Below are 17687 nucleotides of genomic sequence, written 5' to 3' on the forward strand. Positions count from 1 at the left end.
GGTTTTTGGTTACACTTACACATACAATAAGCTTAACTCAACATGAACTAATGAACAATACTTCTACAGCATTTATTAATCTCAATTTCAACATTTACTAATACGTTATTAAAATCAAAGGTTGTGTTTGTTAACATTAGTTACTGCACTGTGAACTTGAACAAACAATGAACAGCTGGATTTTATTAACTAACATTAACAAACATTAATAAATAGTGTTGCTCATGGTTAGTTCATGTTAGTTGACTAATGAACTAATGGACCTTATTGTAAAGTGTTACAGTCAAGGGGCTACACTGAATAAACAAACAAACAAACAAAGACAAATATAAGAAACAGTGACAAACTTAAAAGTTAAATAAAAATGTGAAAATGTTTACCACACTTTGCAGCTTTTTTATTTTGCAAACCCAATATTGTGTTTAGGTATTGCATTGTTGAATTTCTGATCTTAAAATGAAACAACACAAAGGCTTATTTCCTCTAAATTGACATTTATGAATAGTAAATAGCTAACAGAAGTAGATTGGAGAAAAAAGCAAATAGCACATTTTTAAAGCACAGTTGAATGCATGATGTGAGCCTTAATAAAGGAACGCAAATCTGAGCAAAAATGAGGAATAAATGATCGAGTGTTTCATCATGTAGACCACAACATGTATCAATATCACAATTAAATCTGTTCACTAGATGATAATTACATGGGGAATATTTATAAATGAATTTAAAAGAAATTTCTTTAATTTTTTTTTGTTTATGCATTAATTATGCCTTGTAATGCACTTAATAATGCATCATATATCCTCATGAATAATTGAAACCACGGGTATATGAGTCCTTATGTTACACCTTCAGAAAGTAAAACTTCTCATACTCGCACTAGTCTATTATATATGTGCATGTAATGCATTATAAAAGTATTATTAATGCATTCATTATGCCTTGTAATGCACTTTATAATGCACTGTATGATCTCATGAATATTGAAACCACAGTTATAATTCCTTATGCTTCGCCTTTAGAAAGTATAATGCATTAAAACACGACAAACAAACAATTTCAGAAATTACAAGGAATCTGCAAATATTATAATGCACTTTAACTTCGGTTACTATTATTTATAAAAAAATATATACATTGCATTATACTGTACATTATGAGCTGTGCATTACTGAATACATTATATGATGAAAACTGTAGTTAGTAATCCATTACGATACACTTTAGGTAATATAATCTGATACTTTTAGATTACTGTTGACATAACTCATTTATCATGATGATTTGAAGAGAATAATCTTGTATATTGATATAAAATTGCAAAGAGAAAGAACAATTATGCCACTCTTTAATAACAACATGAGGTGTGTTAAACATACGCCAGGCTTTCTCAAACCGCCCTGACGTTTACATGAGAAGAGTTACAGAGAATCAGGGAATTATCAATCATTTACTGCCAATATTAAGTCATCATGTCATCAATAAGAAAGTGTCCTCTGATTATGAGTATTTGAAAAAAGGTAATATAATTAATTACAAGTAGGAATTAATCCAGATTACATGTAATCAATCACTGCCAGCACTGATTATGAATACATTTATAACGCTTTATACAGTGTTACCTTATCAGTAAGAAATAATATAATAATTTAATAATAATAAACCAATATTCACTGCGGTACAAAGTGTGGTAATAGCCTCAGTCAACTCCAGTACGTTTCTTAAATAGTTACTCAAAATTAAAAATAGATAATCAATCTTGGATAGATTGGATTAGAAATGGCACAATGAGTAACTAACACACTCTAACAAATGCTGGGTTGTTTCAACCCAAATTTGGGTCAAATATGGACAAACCCAAATGTTGGGTTAAAAATGTAATTAAAAAATGTACAGTTGAAAGTGAAAATTGAAGTTGGGTTAAAATTTTAAATTACATTTTTAACCCAACATTTGGGTTTGTCCATATTTGACCCAACATTTGGGTTTGTTCATATTTGACCCAAATTTGGGTTAAAACAACCCAGCATTGTTTAGAGTGCACTTATAAACCAAAATTAGTCGTCTCAAAATGATGAAACACTAATATTTTGCCTTATCACTATAATAAAACACTGAATAAGCAATCGACGAGGCTTTGGGTCTGAGTTACTAATGTTATTTTTCCCCCATAGGTTGAATATTAAGATTAACATTTGTTCCCTTTTTTTGTAAGAGCATTGGTACTATTCAGACCTTGTGTTACGTAACATATCTATAACTATACACTGAGTGTGTTTTCATTTCACCAGGAAAGCTGTTCAGACCCAGTCATATCCATACGGGGGAATCCTGAAACCTCACACAACTAACGATCAAATAACATTTTACAAATCAGCAACAAAATCTGTCATGACCTGTCCCATAAATGTCAAGTTTATTACGCTAAAATCCATTAATTGACCAATCATTAGCCGCGGTTTTGCGATACTTTCTAAATGTTGATAAAAAACTGTTGCGAAATGGCCGTTTCCATTAACCGATGTTATGTGACTAAAACTGTTTTCCTCTTGCGATAAATCATTCCAAACACCATGGCGACGGACGTTAGTAGGTTTACGTGTTTCTCCGCCGCCGCGTATGGTTAATAGGAGACGTAGACGTGTTCTTCAGCATTAATAACGCCTCTTATACTGAGAGAATGAGGAGCTTCTGTGTGTTTCTCCCTCAGTTCTGCTTCAAGCTCGTGATAAACTCCGGCATTTCTTTGCTGTTCAGAATCCAGAATCCCCATAATACTTTTGTCTTTTATGAGTTTGATACAGAAATCAGTCTCGTCTTCTGTCCAAACGCACCGCGCCGACTTTACCGTACGTCAGGTGACTGTAAAAGCACAAAAACTGTTTCCAGTGGAGTTTTGCGAAATATTTCGAGTTCCTGAAAAACCTCCTCATGCGAGTGTAAAGATGTCTGTGCGATATATGGGAGTGTGTGCTATTTTGACATGTTTCCATTGGCCGTATTTTCAATTCGTGCAATTTAAAGAGTAATGGCGGCCAGTGATTGGCTCTTTAATTTGGAAGGCGGGACTTATTCCGCCATATTGTGCGTTGCACTTTCTCACATCCATAAGTAATAGCAGTGTACCGTCTCAGTACATCTGAAGTGTTTGATTTACGTATGAATCAGTGAATCAGCATGTGAATCAGTGAATCAGCGTGTGAATCAGCGTACGAATCAGTGAATCATGGAGTGTGGATCAGTGAATCAGCGTATGAATCAGTGAATCAGCATGTGAATCAGCATGTGAATCAGCGTATGAATCAGTGAATCAGCATGTGAATCAGCATGTGAATCAGCATGTGAATCAGCGTATGAATCAGTGAATCAGAGTGTGAATCAGCGTATGAATCAGTGAATCAGCGTATGAATCAGTGAAACAGCGTGTGAATCAGCGTATGAATCAGTGAATCAGTGTATGAATCAGTGAATCAGAGTGTAAATCAGTGAATCAGCGTATGAATCAGTGAATCAGAGTGTGAATCAGCATATGAATCAGTGAAATTGCGTGTGAATCAGCGTATGAATCAGTGAATCAGCGTGTGAATCAGTGTATGAATCAGTGAATCAGAGTGTAAATCAGTGAATCATCGTGTGAATCAGCGAATAAATTAGTGAATCAGCGTGTGAATCAGCGTATGAATCAGTGAATCAGCGTGTGAATCAGTGTATGAATCAGTGAATCAGAGTGTAAATCAGTGAATCAGCGTGTGAATCAGCGTATGAATCAGTGAATCAGCGTATGAATCAGTGAATGAATCAGTGGGGATCTGAAGACTGCATCCAGTTTATTACTAGTTTATTACAGTATTACTGCTATTAATTGGTGTGTGTGAGGGTAACGCTGAGCCCTGAGTCGAGACAGATGTGTGGAGGACCAGTATCAGCAGCAGATCCTCTTATCAGCGCAGCGCTGCGGTGTGTGTTATTTATGAGCAGATCAACACCAGCGCTAATGAAAGCCCTTCCTCACGACCCTCTCCAGATTAATACACCACTTTACACTCAATACAGCTTTCATTTCACAATTACATCCCAGTTGTGTGTTCATTAGAGATATCCACACCTACTAGAAATACCCAGCGCTTACACATGCACTCCATCACTAATAACTAGTGTTATTCAAGAGACCGAGAAATAAAGTGGAAAATGCAGTAGCCTTTTTGATGTTATGGCTACTCGAAGCAACCGCTTTATAAGGACTGTGTGTATTTACTAGTTTCACTGCGCAATATTTGCACAATTAGGCAAAATTCTGTTTTATTATAAAACTAAATATTAAATGCTGTACAAAACACGAAGGCATATTTTCTTCAAGACATTTACATTCCTAGTCATATTTATGCTTATTTATACGGTAAACACATGTAAACATTTTACAGTAAGCTCTCGTTAGTTAATGCATTAACTAACAATTATATATATATAAATGTACAGTTTATTTTAAGGTGTGCTTGTTACAGTGTAATCATGCATTAAGTAATTAACTACATGTACTAATAGGGTTTATTTAGGGTTAGTCACATGTAATTACGCATAATTTACAGTTATATGTAACACTGTAAATAAAGTGTAATCCCATATATTATTGTTTTATTAATTTTGTCAACAAAAACAAAACGCACCAGAACAATACAGACACAGAACAACTTTTCCCCAACATATACAAAAACTTACCAAAAATAAAATTACAATAAAAAATGAATCAATAAATAACAACTAAAGTAAATAAAAAAAAAAAGATAACATATGTTCAATTATTTGTGTATACATATATCTATGTACCAATATATATATATATATATATATACACTCACCGGCCACTTTATTAGGTACACCTGTCCAACTGCTCGTTAACACTTAATTTCTAAGCAGCCAATCACATGGCGGCAACTCAGTGCATTTAGGCATGTAGACATGGTCAAGACAATCTCCTGCAGTTCAAACCGAGCATCAGTATGGGGAAGAAAGGTGATTTGAGTGACTTTGAACGTGGCATGATTGTTGGTGCCAGAAGGGCTGGTCTGAGTATTTCAGAAACTGCTAATCTACTGGGATTTTCACGCACAACCATCTCTAGGGTTTACAGAGAATGGTCCAAAAAAGAAAAAACATTCAGTGAGCGGCAGTTCTGTGGGCGGAAATGCCTTGTTGATGCCAGAGGTCAGAGGAGAATGGCCAGACTGGTTCGAGCTGATAGAAGGGCAACAGTGACTCAAATAACCACCCGTTACAACCAAGGTGGGCAGAAGAGCATCTCTGAACGCACTGTACGTCGAACTTTGAGGCAGATGGGCTACAGTCTGCTAAATGACTAAATGTAAATGTAATTTGCAAGAGCTCACCAAAATTGGACAGTTGAAGACTGGAAAAATGTTGCCTGGTCTGATGAGTCTCGATTTCTGTTGAGACATTCAGATGGTAGAGTCAGAATTTGGCGTAAACAGAATGAGAACATGGAACCATCATGCCTTGTTACCACTGTGCAGGCTGGTGGTGGTGGTGTAATGGTGTGGGGGATGTTTTCTTGGCACACTTTAGGCCCCTTAGTGCCAATTGGGCATCGTTAAAATGCCACGGCCTACCTGAGCATTGTTTCTGACCATGTCCATCCCTTTATGGCCACCATGTACCCATCCTCTGATGGCTACTTCCAGCAGGATAATGCACCATGGCACAAAGCTCGAATCATTTCAAATTGGTTTTCTTGAACATGACAATGAGTTCACTGTACTAAAATGGCCTCCACAGTCACCAGATCTCAACCCAATAGAGCATCTTTGGGATGTGGTGGAACGGGAGATTCGCATCATGGATGTGCAGCCGACAAATCTGCGGCAACTGTGTGATGCCATCATGTCAATATGGACCAAACTCCCTGAGGAATGCTTCCAGCACCTTGTTGAATCTATGCCACGAAGAATTGAGGCAGTTCTGAAGGCAAAAGGGGGTCCAACCCGTTACTAGCATGGGGTACCTAATAAAGTGGCCGGTGAGTGTATATATGCATACAACAACTAAACAAATAAAATAACAATAATGATAATAGTAAAAGTAATAATAATAGTAAAGTTTAACAAAATTATATTATTAAATAATAACCCCATATATTTTTACAGCATTTATTAACCTTTGTTAATGTTATAAAAATGTTGATGTTTATGTTAGATCACAATTAACTAATGTTAACACAACTTTTGATCTTGAAAAAATATTATTAAATATTGAGATTAAGATTAATAAATGATGTAGAAGTATTGTAAGTGTGTGATGTTATCAAATGAAACCTTATTGTAAAGTGTTACACACACACTTAATTGCACAATTGTCTGTAAATTGTTTAATTACTAAAAATCAGCATTATTCATCCTAAACTGGCATGAACCATAAACCATATGTTTGCTAAACTATACTAAAGCTTCATTTAAAGCTAATTGAATTCATAAAAATATCAGAATTAATAGTAGGATTTCACACCTCATGAATTCGTATTGAGTTTTTATTGAGACACTTTCTGAAAACAAAAGACAACATATATACAATAGCTTTAGGTCAAACTCTAAAAATTGATTTTTTTTAAAAGGTTTTTTAGATTTACAAGTCTATTAATTGATAACAGCTAATTAATGGAAATGGGAAGATAAAACGCTGATTGTTCAGACGGACGAGTGTATTGACCATCCTCGTGGCCTCAGGGCTTCCCGCGTGACCTCGCCGCGACCCGGACGACAAGCGGAACGACATCCACACTTCTGCTGTCTCTCCCGACCGGAAACATATTTAATGCCGGGTCATTCGAGGAGAAACCGCACTCTTGCTACTCCCACAAATATAGATTAATGAAGAGTCCGAGAGATGAGAGCTGGGGAGAGACTAACAAAGGCTTTCTGATGGATGGTAGCGCTGTATTCATGAGATTCAGATGAAGCAGAACAAATGTTCATTTGTCAGATGTGTGTGCAGGTATTCTGTACTCCCATTCAAGTGTAATGTATTAAACCGCCCAGTGCGAATTATGAGCTTTTTCTACACAGATGAGCCCTAAAAAGCAGCCATCATCACGGAGACTGATCCGGGCTGCGCTCCTGAAACACCATTTGCGTCTAATGACTTCAGAGTGACAGAACGAAGCGTGTGGCTGTGAGGACGTCGGGCCGAGAACATTACCCAGAATGCATTTGAAATTGAATCCCAACAATCTAAGAGGCTGATATGAGTTTTTAGTTATTGCCGAGGCAAGCATCACTATTACTTTCGCTCACGTTTAGAGTTAGTGAATTGAACAAACCCCTAACTTTAGCATTAAGCGTAAGTGTGTCGTTCGTCCTGCGCCGTTTGTGCCGTGGACGTACGCGATTCCTCAAATCATGTGACGTGTTGAGGAGAGGTGGGCCAATGACTGTCGCCGGGAGAAAAGTCATTTGTTTTCAAAAGTTTGGAGTCGGTGGGATTTCTTTGACCATTTGTTTGATCAAGTATACAGTAAAAAACAGCACTCTAAAAAATGCTGGGTTGTTTTAACCCAAATTTGGGTCAAATATGGACAAACCCAGTCATTGGGTTACTTTTTTTTTTAATTAAATTTTCAACCCAGTGATTGAGTTTGTCCATATTTGACCCAAAATTGGGTTAAAACAACCCAGCATTTTTTAGAATGAGTAATATTGTAAATAGCTGTTTTCTAGGGGTGGATAAAATGACTAAATTCTTATTTCACGATATGAGAAATTTAATTTCACGATGACGATATATATCACAATATAGTTATTTGATCTAGTTTCTGTTATTAAAAATAAGAAAAAATATGCAAATTACACAGTAAAGAAAGTTGGGTTATTTTTTAAACCAGCCATTGAGTCACTGTGTTGGGTTATTTTCCCAAAAATATTGGGTCATTTTTTAAATCGTGGGGTAATTTCTTGTAATAACCCGGCTGTTGGGTTAAATATGTGTGTTGTATGTACACTTGTGTATTTTGAATTTATGTACACAATTATGCATATTTACATTAAATTCTAGACTCCACAATACTTAGTTTGTAATTTAAAAATATATTTGTTTAGACATATTTATTGTTGTATACAAATAAACAATCTGTATTTGAAAACTAAGTGTATTTTATTTATTAAAATAATGTCATAGATAAAAATAAATAGTTAGCTTAACTGTTTGGTTACTTTTAACCCAAATGGCTTTTAACCCAATCCATTGGGTTAAAATAACCCACAGTTGTGAAGGTGCTACACCACCCCATAGTTGGGTTACTCGTTGGGTTATTTTTAACCCAATGTTTGAGTTTGTCCATATTTGACCCAAAATTGGGTTAAAACAACCCAGCATTTTTTAGAATGAGTAATATTGTAAATAGCTGTTTTCTAGGGGTGGATAATATGACTAAATTCTTATTTCACGATATGAGAAATTTAATTTCACGATGACGATATATATCACAATATAGTTATTTGATCTAGTTTCTGTTATTAAAAAGAAGAAAAAATAAGCAAATTACACAGTAAAGAAAGTTGGGTTATTTTTTAAACCAGCCATTGAGTCACTGTGTTGGGTTATTTTCCCAAAAATATTGGGTCATTTTTTAAATCGTGGGGTAATTTCTTGTAATAACCCGACTGTTGGGTTAAATATGTGTGTTGTATGTACACTTGTGTATTTTGAATTTATGTACACAATTATGCATATTTACATTAAATTCTAGACTCCACAATACTTAGTTTGTAATTTTAAAATATATTTGTTTAGACATATTTATTGTTGTATACAAATAAACAATCTGTATTTGAAAACTAAGTGTATTTTATTTATTAAAATAATGTCATAGATAAAAATAAATAGTTAACTGTTTGGTTACTTTTAACCCAAATGGCTTTTAACCCAATGCATTGGGTTAAAATAACCCACAGTTGGGAAGGTGCTACACCACCCCATAGTTGGGTTACTCGTTGGGTTATTTTTAACCCAACATTATTAAGTGAGTACAAACAATAGGACAAATACAATATAAGAAAAATATGAATGAAACAAATTAAGTTGTTCAGGTACAATAGGTTAATTTAACATGCAGTTAGATTTAGTACAGACATTTAATAATCAAACGTAAAAAAAATTATTGCTAAATCTTCACTGTATGAATTAAATATAAACTTATTAAAGCTAATAAAGTTATTCAGTAAGTTATTTTCTCTTTTATTAGATTCACACTAATGACACAGAGCCGCAGGTTTATTAGGCTACTGTCACTTTAAGACCAAACGCACGGATCCAATATACTGACACACATCCGGTTTACACACAACTGTGTACTTTCCCCTGACACACAACCGTCTGTGTGTACATGAATACTCCACATGATGGCCATTCTGACATGATTGTGTGTGTTTTCGTCCATTCAAGCGCAATAAGACGTGAACGAGAACTAAGAACTGAATTCACGATCGCAGGCTTTCTGTGCGTCAGCGCATTGAGTTCTCTCTCACTGCTTATTGTTATTATTTATAATAAAAGTTATTGTGATTAATAGCACTTTTTAACATCGAGCACGCCCCCCTTTATATTCTCATTCATGTATTTCATCACTCTGAAGTGTCAATAGTGCTATTAATCCTAACGATAGCCATTTTATACCGCTGTAACGATATATATTGTCAATCCGCCCAGTCCTATGTATATATATAGTAAAGTGTAATTTATTCCTGTGATCAAAGCATCATTACTCCAGTCTTCAGTGTCACATGATCCTTCAGAAATCCCTCTAATATGATGATCAAGAAACATTTATGATTATTATCAGTGTTGAAAACAGTTAAAAACACTGTGATACATTTCTTTGATGAATAGAAAGTTAATATTAAAATGGCTGCACATCAGAAAATGTATGCTTTGATGACTCTCATAAGAGAATATAAAGGCTGTTAACGTCTGAGTGAAAGCGTCGGCTGTATTGTCTTAAGAACGAGGGTTTGTTTTAATCCTTGGCTTGTTTGGCGTTCACAGATATATCAGCCGCGATTTCTTTGAGATGCTCTGAAAGGAAGGCTAGCCTCAAAGGAGCTGGAAAGAAATATATAGTATGTTTTAAGTAGTGTCTTTTGTGCAGGAAATACTTTTATCGTCTGATCTTAATAACCCTGACCATCATTTAGGCCAAATAAGTCCCTTTTAACTCTTCTCTTTCTTCGCTCTAAAGGCATGGCTCTAGCTTTAATTATGACATATTGATTTTGTAGTTAAGCCTTGTTTGGCTTAATGAAATCTTTTGTTGGCCCTAATTCTGTCTTCCATTGTTCCCCCGAAGCGCTTTGATTTTCGTCCTCACCTTTCTCGCGCCGTTTGAAATATTTAATCTCTTTTTGGTCATCGTCAACGTCAATGGCTCGCTTAAAACAGCCACTGTTGCCATTTATCTTCAGTTTCCGAAAGCTCGTGCATTGACTCCCGGCCGATCAATTTCCTAAATGATGTAATTATCTGCTAGTCTTTTTTGCACATTTAAAGTTGAGGGTTTATTTTAGATCAATTCAGACCACTTTGTGTGCAAATTGCACAATTGCATTGCCTTCAGATTTCTCACAAATCCAATTGGGATTAAGGCCATTGGAGTGGAATGCTTAATGAGTGCTTTTTCTTCTTCTTCTTCTTTGACTCTCTCGTGCTATTGCTGTCTGCTGGATGGCAAACAGGTCGTCCTCCATTTGTTGACTGGGAAATATGTTACAGTGCTCTGCAATTAGCCTGGAATAAGTTGGGCATTAGTTTCCCTGTCCTGACTGTATATCGCATGCTGTGTTATTTAAGGCCCGTTCACAACAACGAGGAAAACTATAACCATATAGATTTCGAAAAACTGTTCTGAATATAAAGTAATAGCAGAGTCCACAGCACAACTTTAACGATAACGATAACAATAAATTACACAGTAAAGAAAGTTGGGTGATTTTTTAACCCAGCCATTGGGTCACTGTGTTAGGTTATTTTCCCAAAAATTTTCTGAATATAAAGTAATAGCAGAGTCCACAGCACAACTTTAGCGATAACGATAACGATAAATTACACATTAAAGAAAGTTGGGTTATTTTTAACCCAGCCATTGGGTCACTGTGTTGGGTTATTTTCCCAAAAATTTTCTGAATATAAAGTAATAGCAGAGTCCACAGCACAACTTTAGCGATAACGATAACGATAAATTACACATTAAAGAAAGTTGGGTTATTTTTAACCCAGCCATTGGGTCACTGTGTTGGGTTATTTTCCCAAAAATTGTTCTGAATATAGAGTAATAGCAGAGGTCACAGCACAATTTTAACGATAACGATAAATTACACATTAAAGAAAGTTGGGTTATTTTTAACCCAGCCATTGGGTCACTGTGTTGGGTTATTTTCCCAAAAATTGTTCTGAATATAAAGTAATAGCAGAGGTCACAGCACAACTTTAACGATAACGATAACGATAAATTACACCGTAAAGAAAGTTGGGTTATTTTTTAATCCAGCCATTGGGTCACTGTGTTGGGTTATTTTCCCAAAAATGTTCTGAATATAAAGTAATAGCAGAGTCCACAGCACAACTTTAACGATAACGATAATTTATACAGTAAAGAAAGTTGGGGTTTTTTTTTTAACCCAGCCATTGGGTCACTAAGTTGGGTTATTTTCCCAAAAATGTTCTGAATATAAAGTAATAGCAGAGGTCACAGCACAACTTTAACTATAAATATAACGATAAATTACATAGTAAAGAAAGTTGGGTTATTTTTTTAACCCAGCCATTGGGTCACTGTGTTGGGTTATTTTCCCAACAATTGTTCTGAATATAAAGTAATAGCAGAGTCCACAGCACAACTTTAATGATAACGATAACGATAAATTACACAGTAAAGAAAGTTGGGTTATTTTTTAATCCAGCCATTGGGTCACTGTGTTGGGTTATTTTCCCAAAAATGTTCTGATTATAAAGTAATAGCAGAGGTCACAGCACAACTTTAACGATAAAGATAATGATAAATTACACAGTAAAGAAAGTTGGGTTATTTTTTGACCCAGCCATTGGGTCACTGTGTTGGGTTATTTTCCCAAAAATGTTCTGATTATAAAGTAATAGCAGAGGTCACAGCACAACTTTAACGATAAAGATAATGATAAATTACACAGTAAAGAAAGTTGGGTTTTTTTTTTTAACCCAGCCATTGGGCCACTGTGTTGGGTTATTTTTCCAAAAAATTGTTCTGAATATAAAGTAATAGCAGAGTCCACAGCACAACTTTAACGATAAAGATAATGATAAATTACACAGTAAAGAAAGTTGGGTGATTTTTTAACCCAACCATTGGGTCACTGTGTTGGGTTATTTTCCCAAAATTGTTCTGAATATAAAGTAATAGCAGAGTCCACAGCACAACGTAAACGATAACAATAAAAATCAGAGTGATTTTTTTCCTGCTGATGATGAACAATAAAAACACTGACAGCCAATCAGAATCCACCCTGCTTTAAAGAGCTCCAGCATTTAAATCAATAAAGACAACAAAACTGAGAATAAACAGAACGATATAGTCCAATATAGTTATGGTTCTTGCTTATTACTACAGTATATGGTTATCTGTCTTCATGTAGGACGTGTGTTTAAAAGACACTGAATATTCAGCTGTATTATTGATTTGACTGCACTGACACTCGTTGGACATCAACACTGACTAATAACTCTATTGTCTTTTTAGAGCCGCTTCAGTGATGTCCAGGAAACTCACATCTACTGTATAGCCTTCAGTTCAGTTCAATTCACATTTATTTGTATAGCGCTTTTTGCAGCTTCACAGAAAATGCATTACATTACAATTTAGAGTGATCTGTTATCAGAGGTTACTGTGTCAAGTTATGTATTTCAGAAATGTACATAATACAAGTTGTAAACATAATGATCACAATATATAGAAAATGTAGCATTGGTGCATGTTGATTCAGAATTTGCGTCATTGATTTATTTAAATATTATAACATTTTGTAAAAAACAAAACAAACAAAAAAAAAATTATGTAACATGGAAATGTAGATGTTTGTGTTTAGTTAAAATGTAGTAAATAAAAGCATTGTGTTGTTGTGCTTGGAGTTGATTGTTTTATTTGTGATGATAACGCAATGAAACATGGCAGATTGTGCGCATCATTATTGGCCAGGCCGTCATAATACAAAGAAATGATGAACACACAAAAACAAGAGAGAAGCAACCAAATATTAAAGAGATTATGCTGTCAGTGCGCGCTTTTTCCTGTCAGCTTTTTCTTTTCTATGTAGTTTTTTTGTATATTAAAATAAAAACTTTAGCTGTAGTTTGCCTATTTTGCCTAACAATTCTGTCTGATAAATACCTTAACCAGGTTTAGTTTTGTTTTTCCCCCAGATTTAAAATTTTGAAAAAATATTAAATATGTTCCTCTTTTTCCAAACTTGTCGGGTCATAGAAAAACAAATATCTCTCCAGACAGCACTTTTAGCCACTTCAGTATATGATGAAGTTTGCATCATTGATTATTGTTATTTTCCTGTTTATTACTGTTAAGCTGCTTTGAATCTGTATTGTATAAAGCGCTATAGAAATAAGATGACTTGACTCACTGCGAGTATTTTTACCTACAGTACATTCTACGTCTAATTGCTTAAAAAAAAAAAAAAAACACCTTTTCTCAAAAACCACATGATTTGATGGTGTAATACACAGCTTTAAGGGTCTATTCAAATCACAAACAATATGAGCAATAAAAAAATAGTTATTCTTGCCAGTTACTAGCCAATTTACACTCTCGGAAAAAAAGGTACAAAAGCTGTCACTGGGACGGTACCTTTTTAAAAGCTTTAAGGTGCGAATATGCAGCCTTTAGGTACAAAAGTCACATCATTTCATCCCTTAAAACTCATCTTTGATCCCCAAAATTACATTTAAACGTCTCTTAATCTCTTCAATATCTTGAATGTAACTCGACACCCGTGCCTCATTTAGTATGCGCGGGTCTATGAATATGCAAATGAGCCCCGCCTCCACTCACTCCCTCAGCTCAGAGATCCACTGGTTGACGATCACACGTTGATCTGATTGGTTACAAGGTCGTTTGTGACGTCAGAAACACCAGCGATTTCAAACCGTGTTTTTGAGACTGTCTTTGGTTCACTGCAGTTTTAAGCAGAAAATACTCAGCAATGCTGTCGACTTATGAACTTACACATGGTGTGTCTTAAAGCGTATTAAAAACACCACATAGACACATAAACAACATTAAAAGCTGGATTTTCACCACAGGGGGACGTTTTCTTAAGCATTCTTATGTTACTATGTTTAAAATGATGAACACAGTCGCTGTATGACCGTTAAACTCAAACATTGCAGTCCGCCATAAGTGTGAGTCCAGATGTAGTTTCCTCCAGGAGGTGTCGAGGCGTCCCAGTGGGAGTGCCAGGCTCCGGCTCTGGTCTGGTTGATCCGGGCCGGTGGCGGGGGCCCGTGGGGGGGCTCCGGAGGGAAGAGGGGACTGCAGGCCACTAAATCAGTGCACGCTTGTCAACATCCTCAGGCTGCGGGAATTACTCAAGTGAAAATAACAAATGGCTGTCATTGCAGAGCCAAAAACCTGTGATTATAATTATCACATCCCCAGTGACCTTGCATAAACTTTAATCTCTCTCCAATGGAGCATTTAAATAGCCTGTATCTACTGGCAGGGGGACCAGCGGTGCCGGGCCACTGGAACACACGGGATCAGTGATTCCCGAAAGAGCCACGGCACGGGCACATGCTCCGGGTCTCTTTGTGTGCCTTCCTTCCTTCGCTGCTTATTTGGCACTTATGTGTGTGAGTGTGTGTGTGTGTTTGCAGCAGTTTCACAGTGACAAACCAGGAGAAACGGAATATGGGAAAGTCACAAATAAGATTTGATGTTTGTCCACACAGTAAAAAACATTGGGTAATATTTTTTTTACCCAACCGTTGGGTTACACATCACTACGTTAGGTTATTTTCCAAAAATGTTTAAAATCGCTGGGTAATTTCTTGTATTAACCCGACTGTTGGGTTAAATACGTATGTTGTATACACTTGTGTATTTTGAATTTATGCACACAATTATGTATATTTACATTAAATTCTAGACACCCCCGATATTTAATTTGTAATTTAAAAATATATTTGTTGAGACATATTTATTGTTTTATACAAATAAACAATCTATATTTGAAAACAAAATGTATTTTATTTATTAAAAGAATGTCATAAATAAAAATAAATAGTTAACTGTTGGGTTACTTTTAATGCACCCAATGCACTGGGTTAACATAACCCACAGTTGGAAAGGTGCTACACCACCCCATAGCTGGGTTACCCGTTGGGTTATTTTTAACCCAACATTATTAAGTGTGCAGTAATTTCTCCGATGTTGCACACACTCAAGAGATCTCCAGATGAACTCATGCACTGCCATTCAAAAGCTTATATTTTATTATTATTTATAAAAATAAAAAAATTATTCAGTGAGGAATGATTAAACTGATCAACAGTAAAGACATTTATAATGTCACAAGATGTTTCCGTTTAAAATAAATGCTGTTCTTTTGAACTTTCTATTCATCAAAGAACCCTGGAAAATCAAATGTGTGCCGGTGTCCACAGAAATATGAAGCAGCATCAGTTTTCAACATTGATAATAATCAGAGATATTTCCTTTGAGCAGTGAATCAGCATACAGTGATGTCCGGAGGGGATATTTGTTTTTAATGACCCTATTAAACCATCAAACTATGAGGAAAATATTTTAATTATGAGGGAAGGACAAAACACTTGGTTATGAGGTATTTATCTGACAAAATTATTAGGCAAACTACACTCTAAAAAATGCTGGGTTGTTTAAACCCAAATTTTGGTCAAATATGGACAAACCCAAATGTTGGGTTAAAAATGTAATTAAAAAATGTACAGTTGAAAGTGAAAGTTGAAGTTGGGTTAAAATTTTAAATTACATTTTTAACCCAACATTTGGGCTTGTCCATATTTGACCCAAATTTGGGTTGAAACAACCCAGCATTTTTTTAGAGTGTACAGTTACAGGTTTTATTAACTATGCAACAAATGCAAAGAAAAACTAAAAGCTCACAGGAAAAAGCCTATAATCAGTTATTAATATTTGGTTGGTTTTCTCTTGTTTTTGCATGTGTTCAAATTTCTTTGTTTGACAGCCTGGACAAAAATCAAATTATGTGGCACAATTTGTCACGTTTCATTGCCTCATTATCACAAATAAGACAATCGCACAACCATACACTTACTACACTTATTAACGTTTTTCTAGGCATACTTAAAAATGTCATGTCTCATCAGCTCCTCATTCCACCGGAGAGGGTAACAGTTTTGGAGAGTGACCTTAGATGGCAGATATGAAATAAATATTTTAACAATTTCATCAAATTCTTTAAAAAAGTGAATGATCCGAGCTGCTATCCACTTTAATATTAAAGCTCTACTCTTATTGTATGTTAAAAATTGACGCATTTGTTGCTTTTTCGTCTCTCCAAAGAATTTTAGGTGAAACAACCAGCACTAAACGAGAAAACTTAAACAAAACAAAATGCCTTTAAAGAGAAATCCTCTTACAGAGTCTTGATGTTGTTTCAGGCTCTACTAGAACAGGTTTTCCTGCTTGAATGTTGATTATTCTCCTCATATTCTCCATTGTTGCGGCTCCTCTCTTCCCAGTCTGTCAGTAACGCTCTGTTTACTTCCTGTCTCTATGAAGCCCCTCCTCCTGAAAGCACACTGTGCTCTGGTTGGTCGGCTGGAGCAGTGTGTTTTGATTGGTCGAGCGCTTCCAGTGTGTTTGGAAAATGCCCCGCCCCTTTCCATAACCGCCAGTTAAACACACTACTGACTAACTCAACCAGGCCCCGCCCCTTTATTCTGCGTATGAATTATTATAATGAAGAATATTGTGACGTGATCGTTCCCGGAAGAAACTCAAGACTACAATGGAGGCGTTTCAGGAGTTCAGAAACACTGACACTGATATAGAGGAGAACTTATAAGCAGTGCAATGTTTTCTGGAAGTGTTCTGGCACATATTTCAGTTTGGACAGTACACAGTTATTATTTAATATTTTTATATGAGCAGAATCATACAGTCTACCTCCTTCCTACGAGTGTTAATGATCCCCTGGATGTGTGTGTGTGCGTGCGTGCGTGCGTGTGCGTGCGTGCGTATGTGTGTGTGTGTGTGTGTGTGTGTCGGCCTAATTGATAGGAATCCCTCTGTTCCCTCATCATTATTGCATGATTAGCTCTGATTACACACACTAACGACCGCGAGGAACACCAGGCATGACGAGGCGGCCTTACAATGAGCAACAAGATTTTATTTTCAATTAAACCCATCGTGAAATCATTCTGATCAGCAGATTATATTTACATGGATTATGCAGATGAGGTCTAAGATAAATCAGATGGCATTAATCATCAGCTCTCTGCATAAACTCGTCCACTTCACAGTTTGTTCTAGTCAAGAAACACTCATTTAGACAAGAAGAGAATATTTGACGGACATGTAAAGTGACCAATCACAGTTCATTCTGTCATTTATGGGCGGGTTTGCTTTAAATAGTTGA

At 35.8% G+C, this 17687-nt stretch overlaps 1 protein-coding gene across 2 annotated transcripts in view; it reads left to right on the forward strand.

Moving 5' to 3' along the window:
- Window positions 1-305: 305 nt before the first annotated feature.
- The window catches only part of LOC130077735 (trypsin inhibitor ClTI-1-like), a 138130-nt gene continuing 120748 nt past the window's right edge, over window positions 306-17687 (forward strand). Inside the window, exon 1 of one of the 2 annotated variants that reach the window (XM_056243068.1) lies at window positions 306-314. The gene's annotated coding sequence lies outside the window, so the exon portion shown is untranslated. Of the gene's footprint in view, window positions 319-17687 lie in introns of both variants that reach the window. The other variant, XM_056243069.1, reaches the window with a different exon arrangement.

This window comes from Rhinichthys klamathensis, unplaced genomic scaffold (assembly GCF_029890125.1).
Source record: "Rhinichthys klamathensis goyatoka isolate OS25496 unplaced genomic scaffold, OSU_Roscu_1.1 h1tg000775l_1, whole genome shotgun sequence".
Taxonomy (NCBI): Eukaryota; Metazoa; Chordata; class Actinopteri; order Cypriniformes; family Leuciscidae; genus Rhinichthys; species Rhinichthys klamathensis.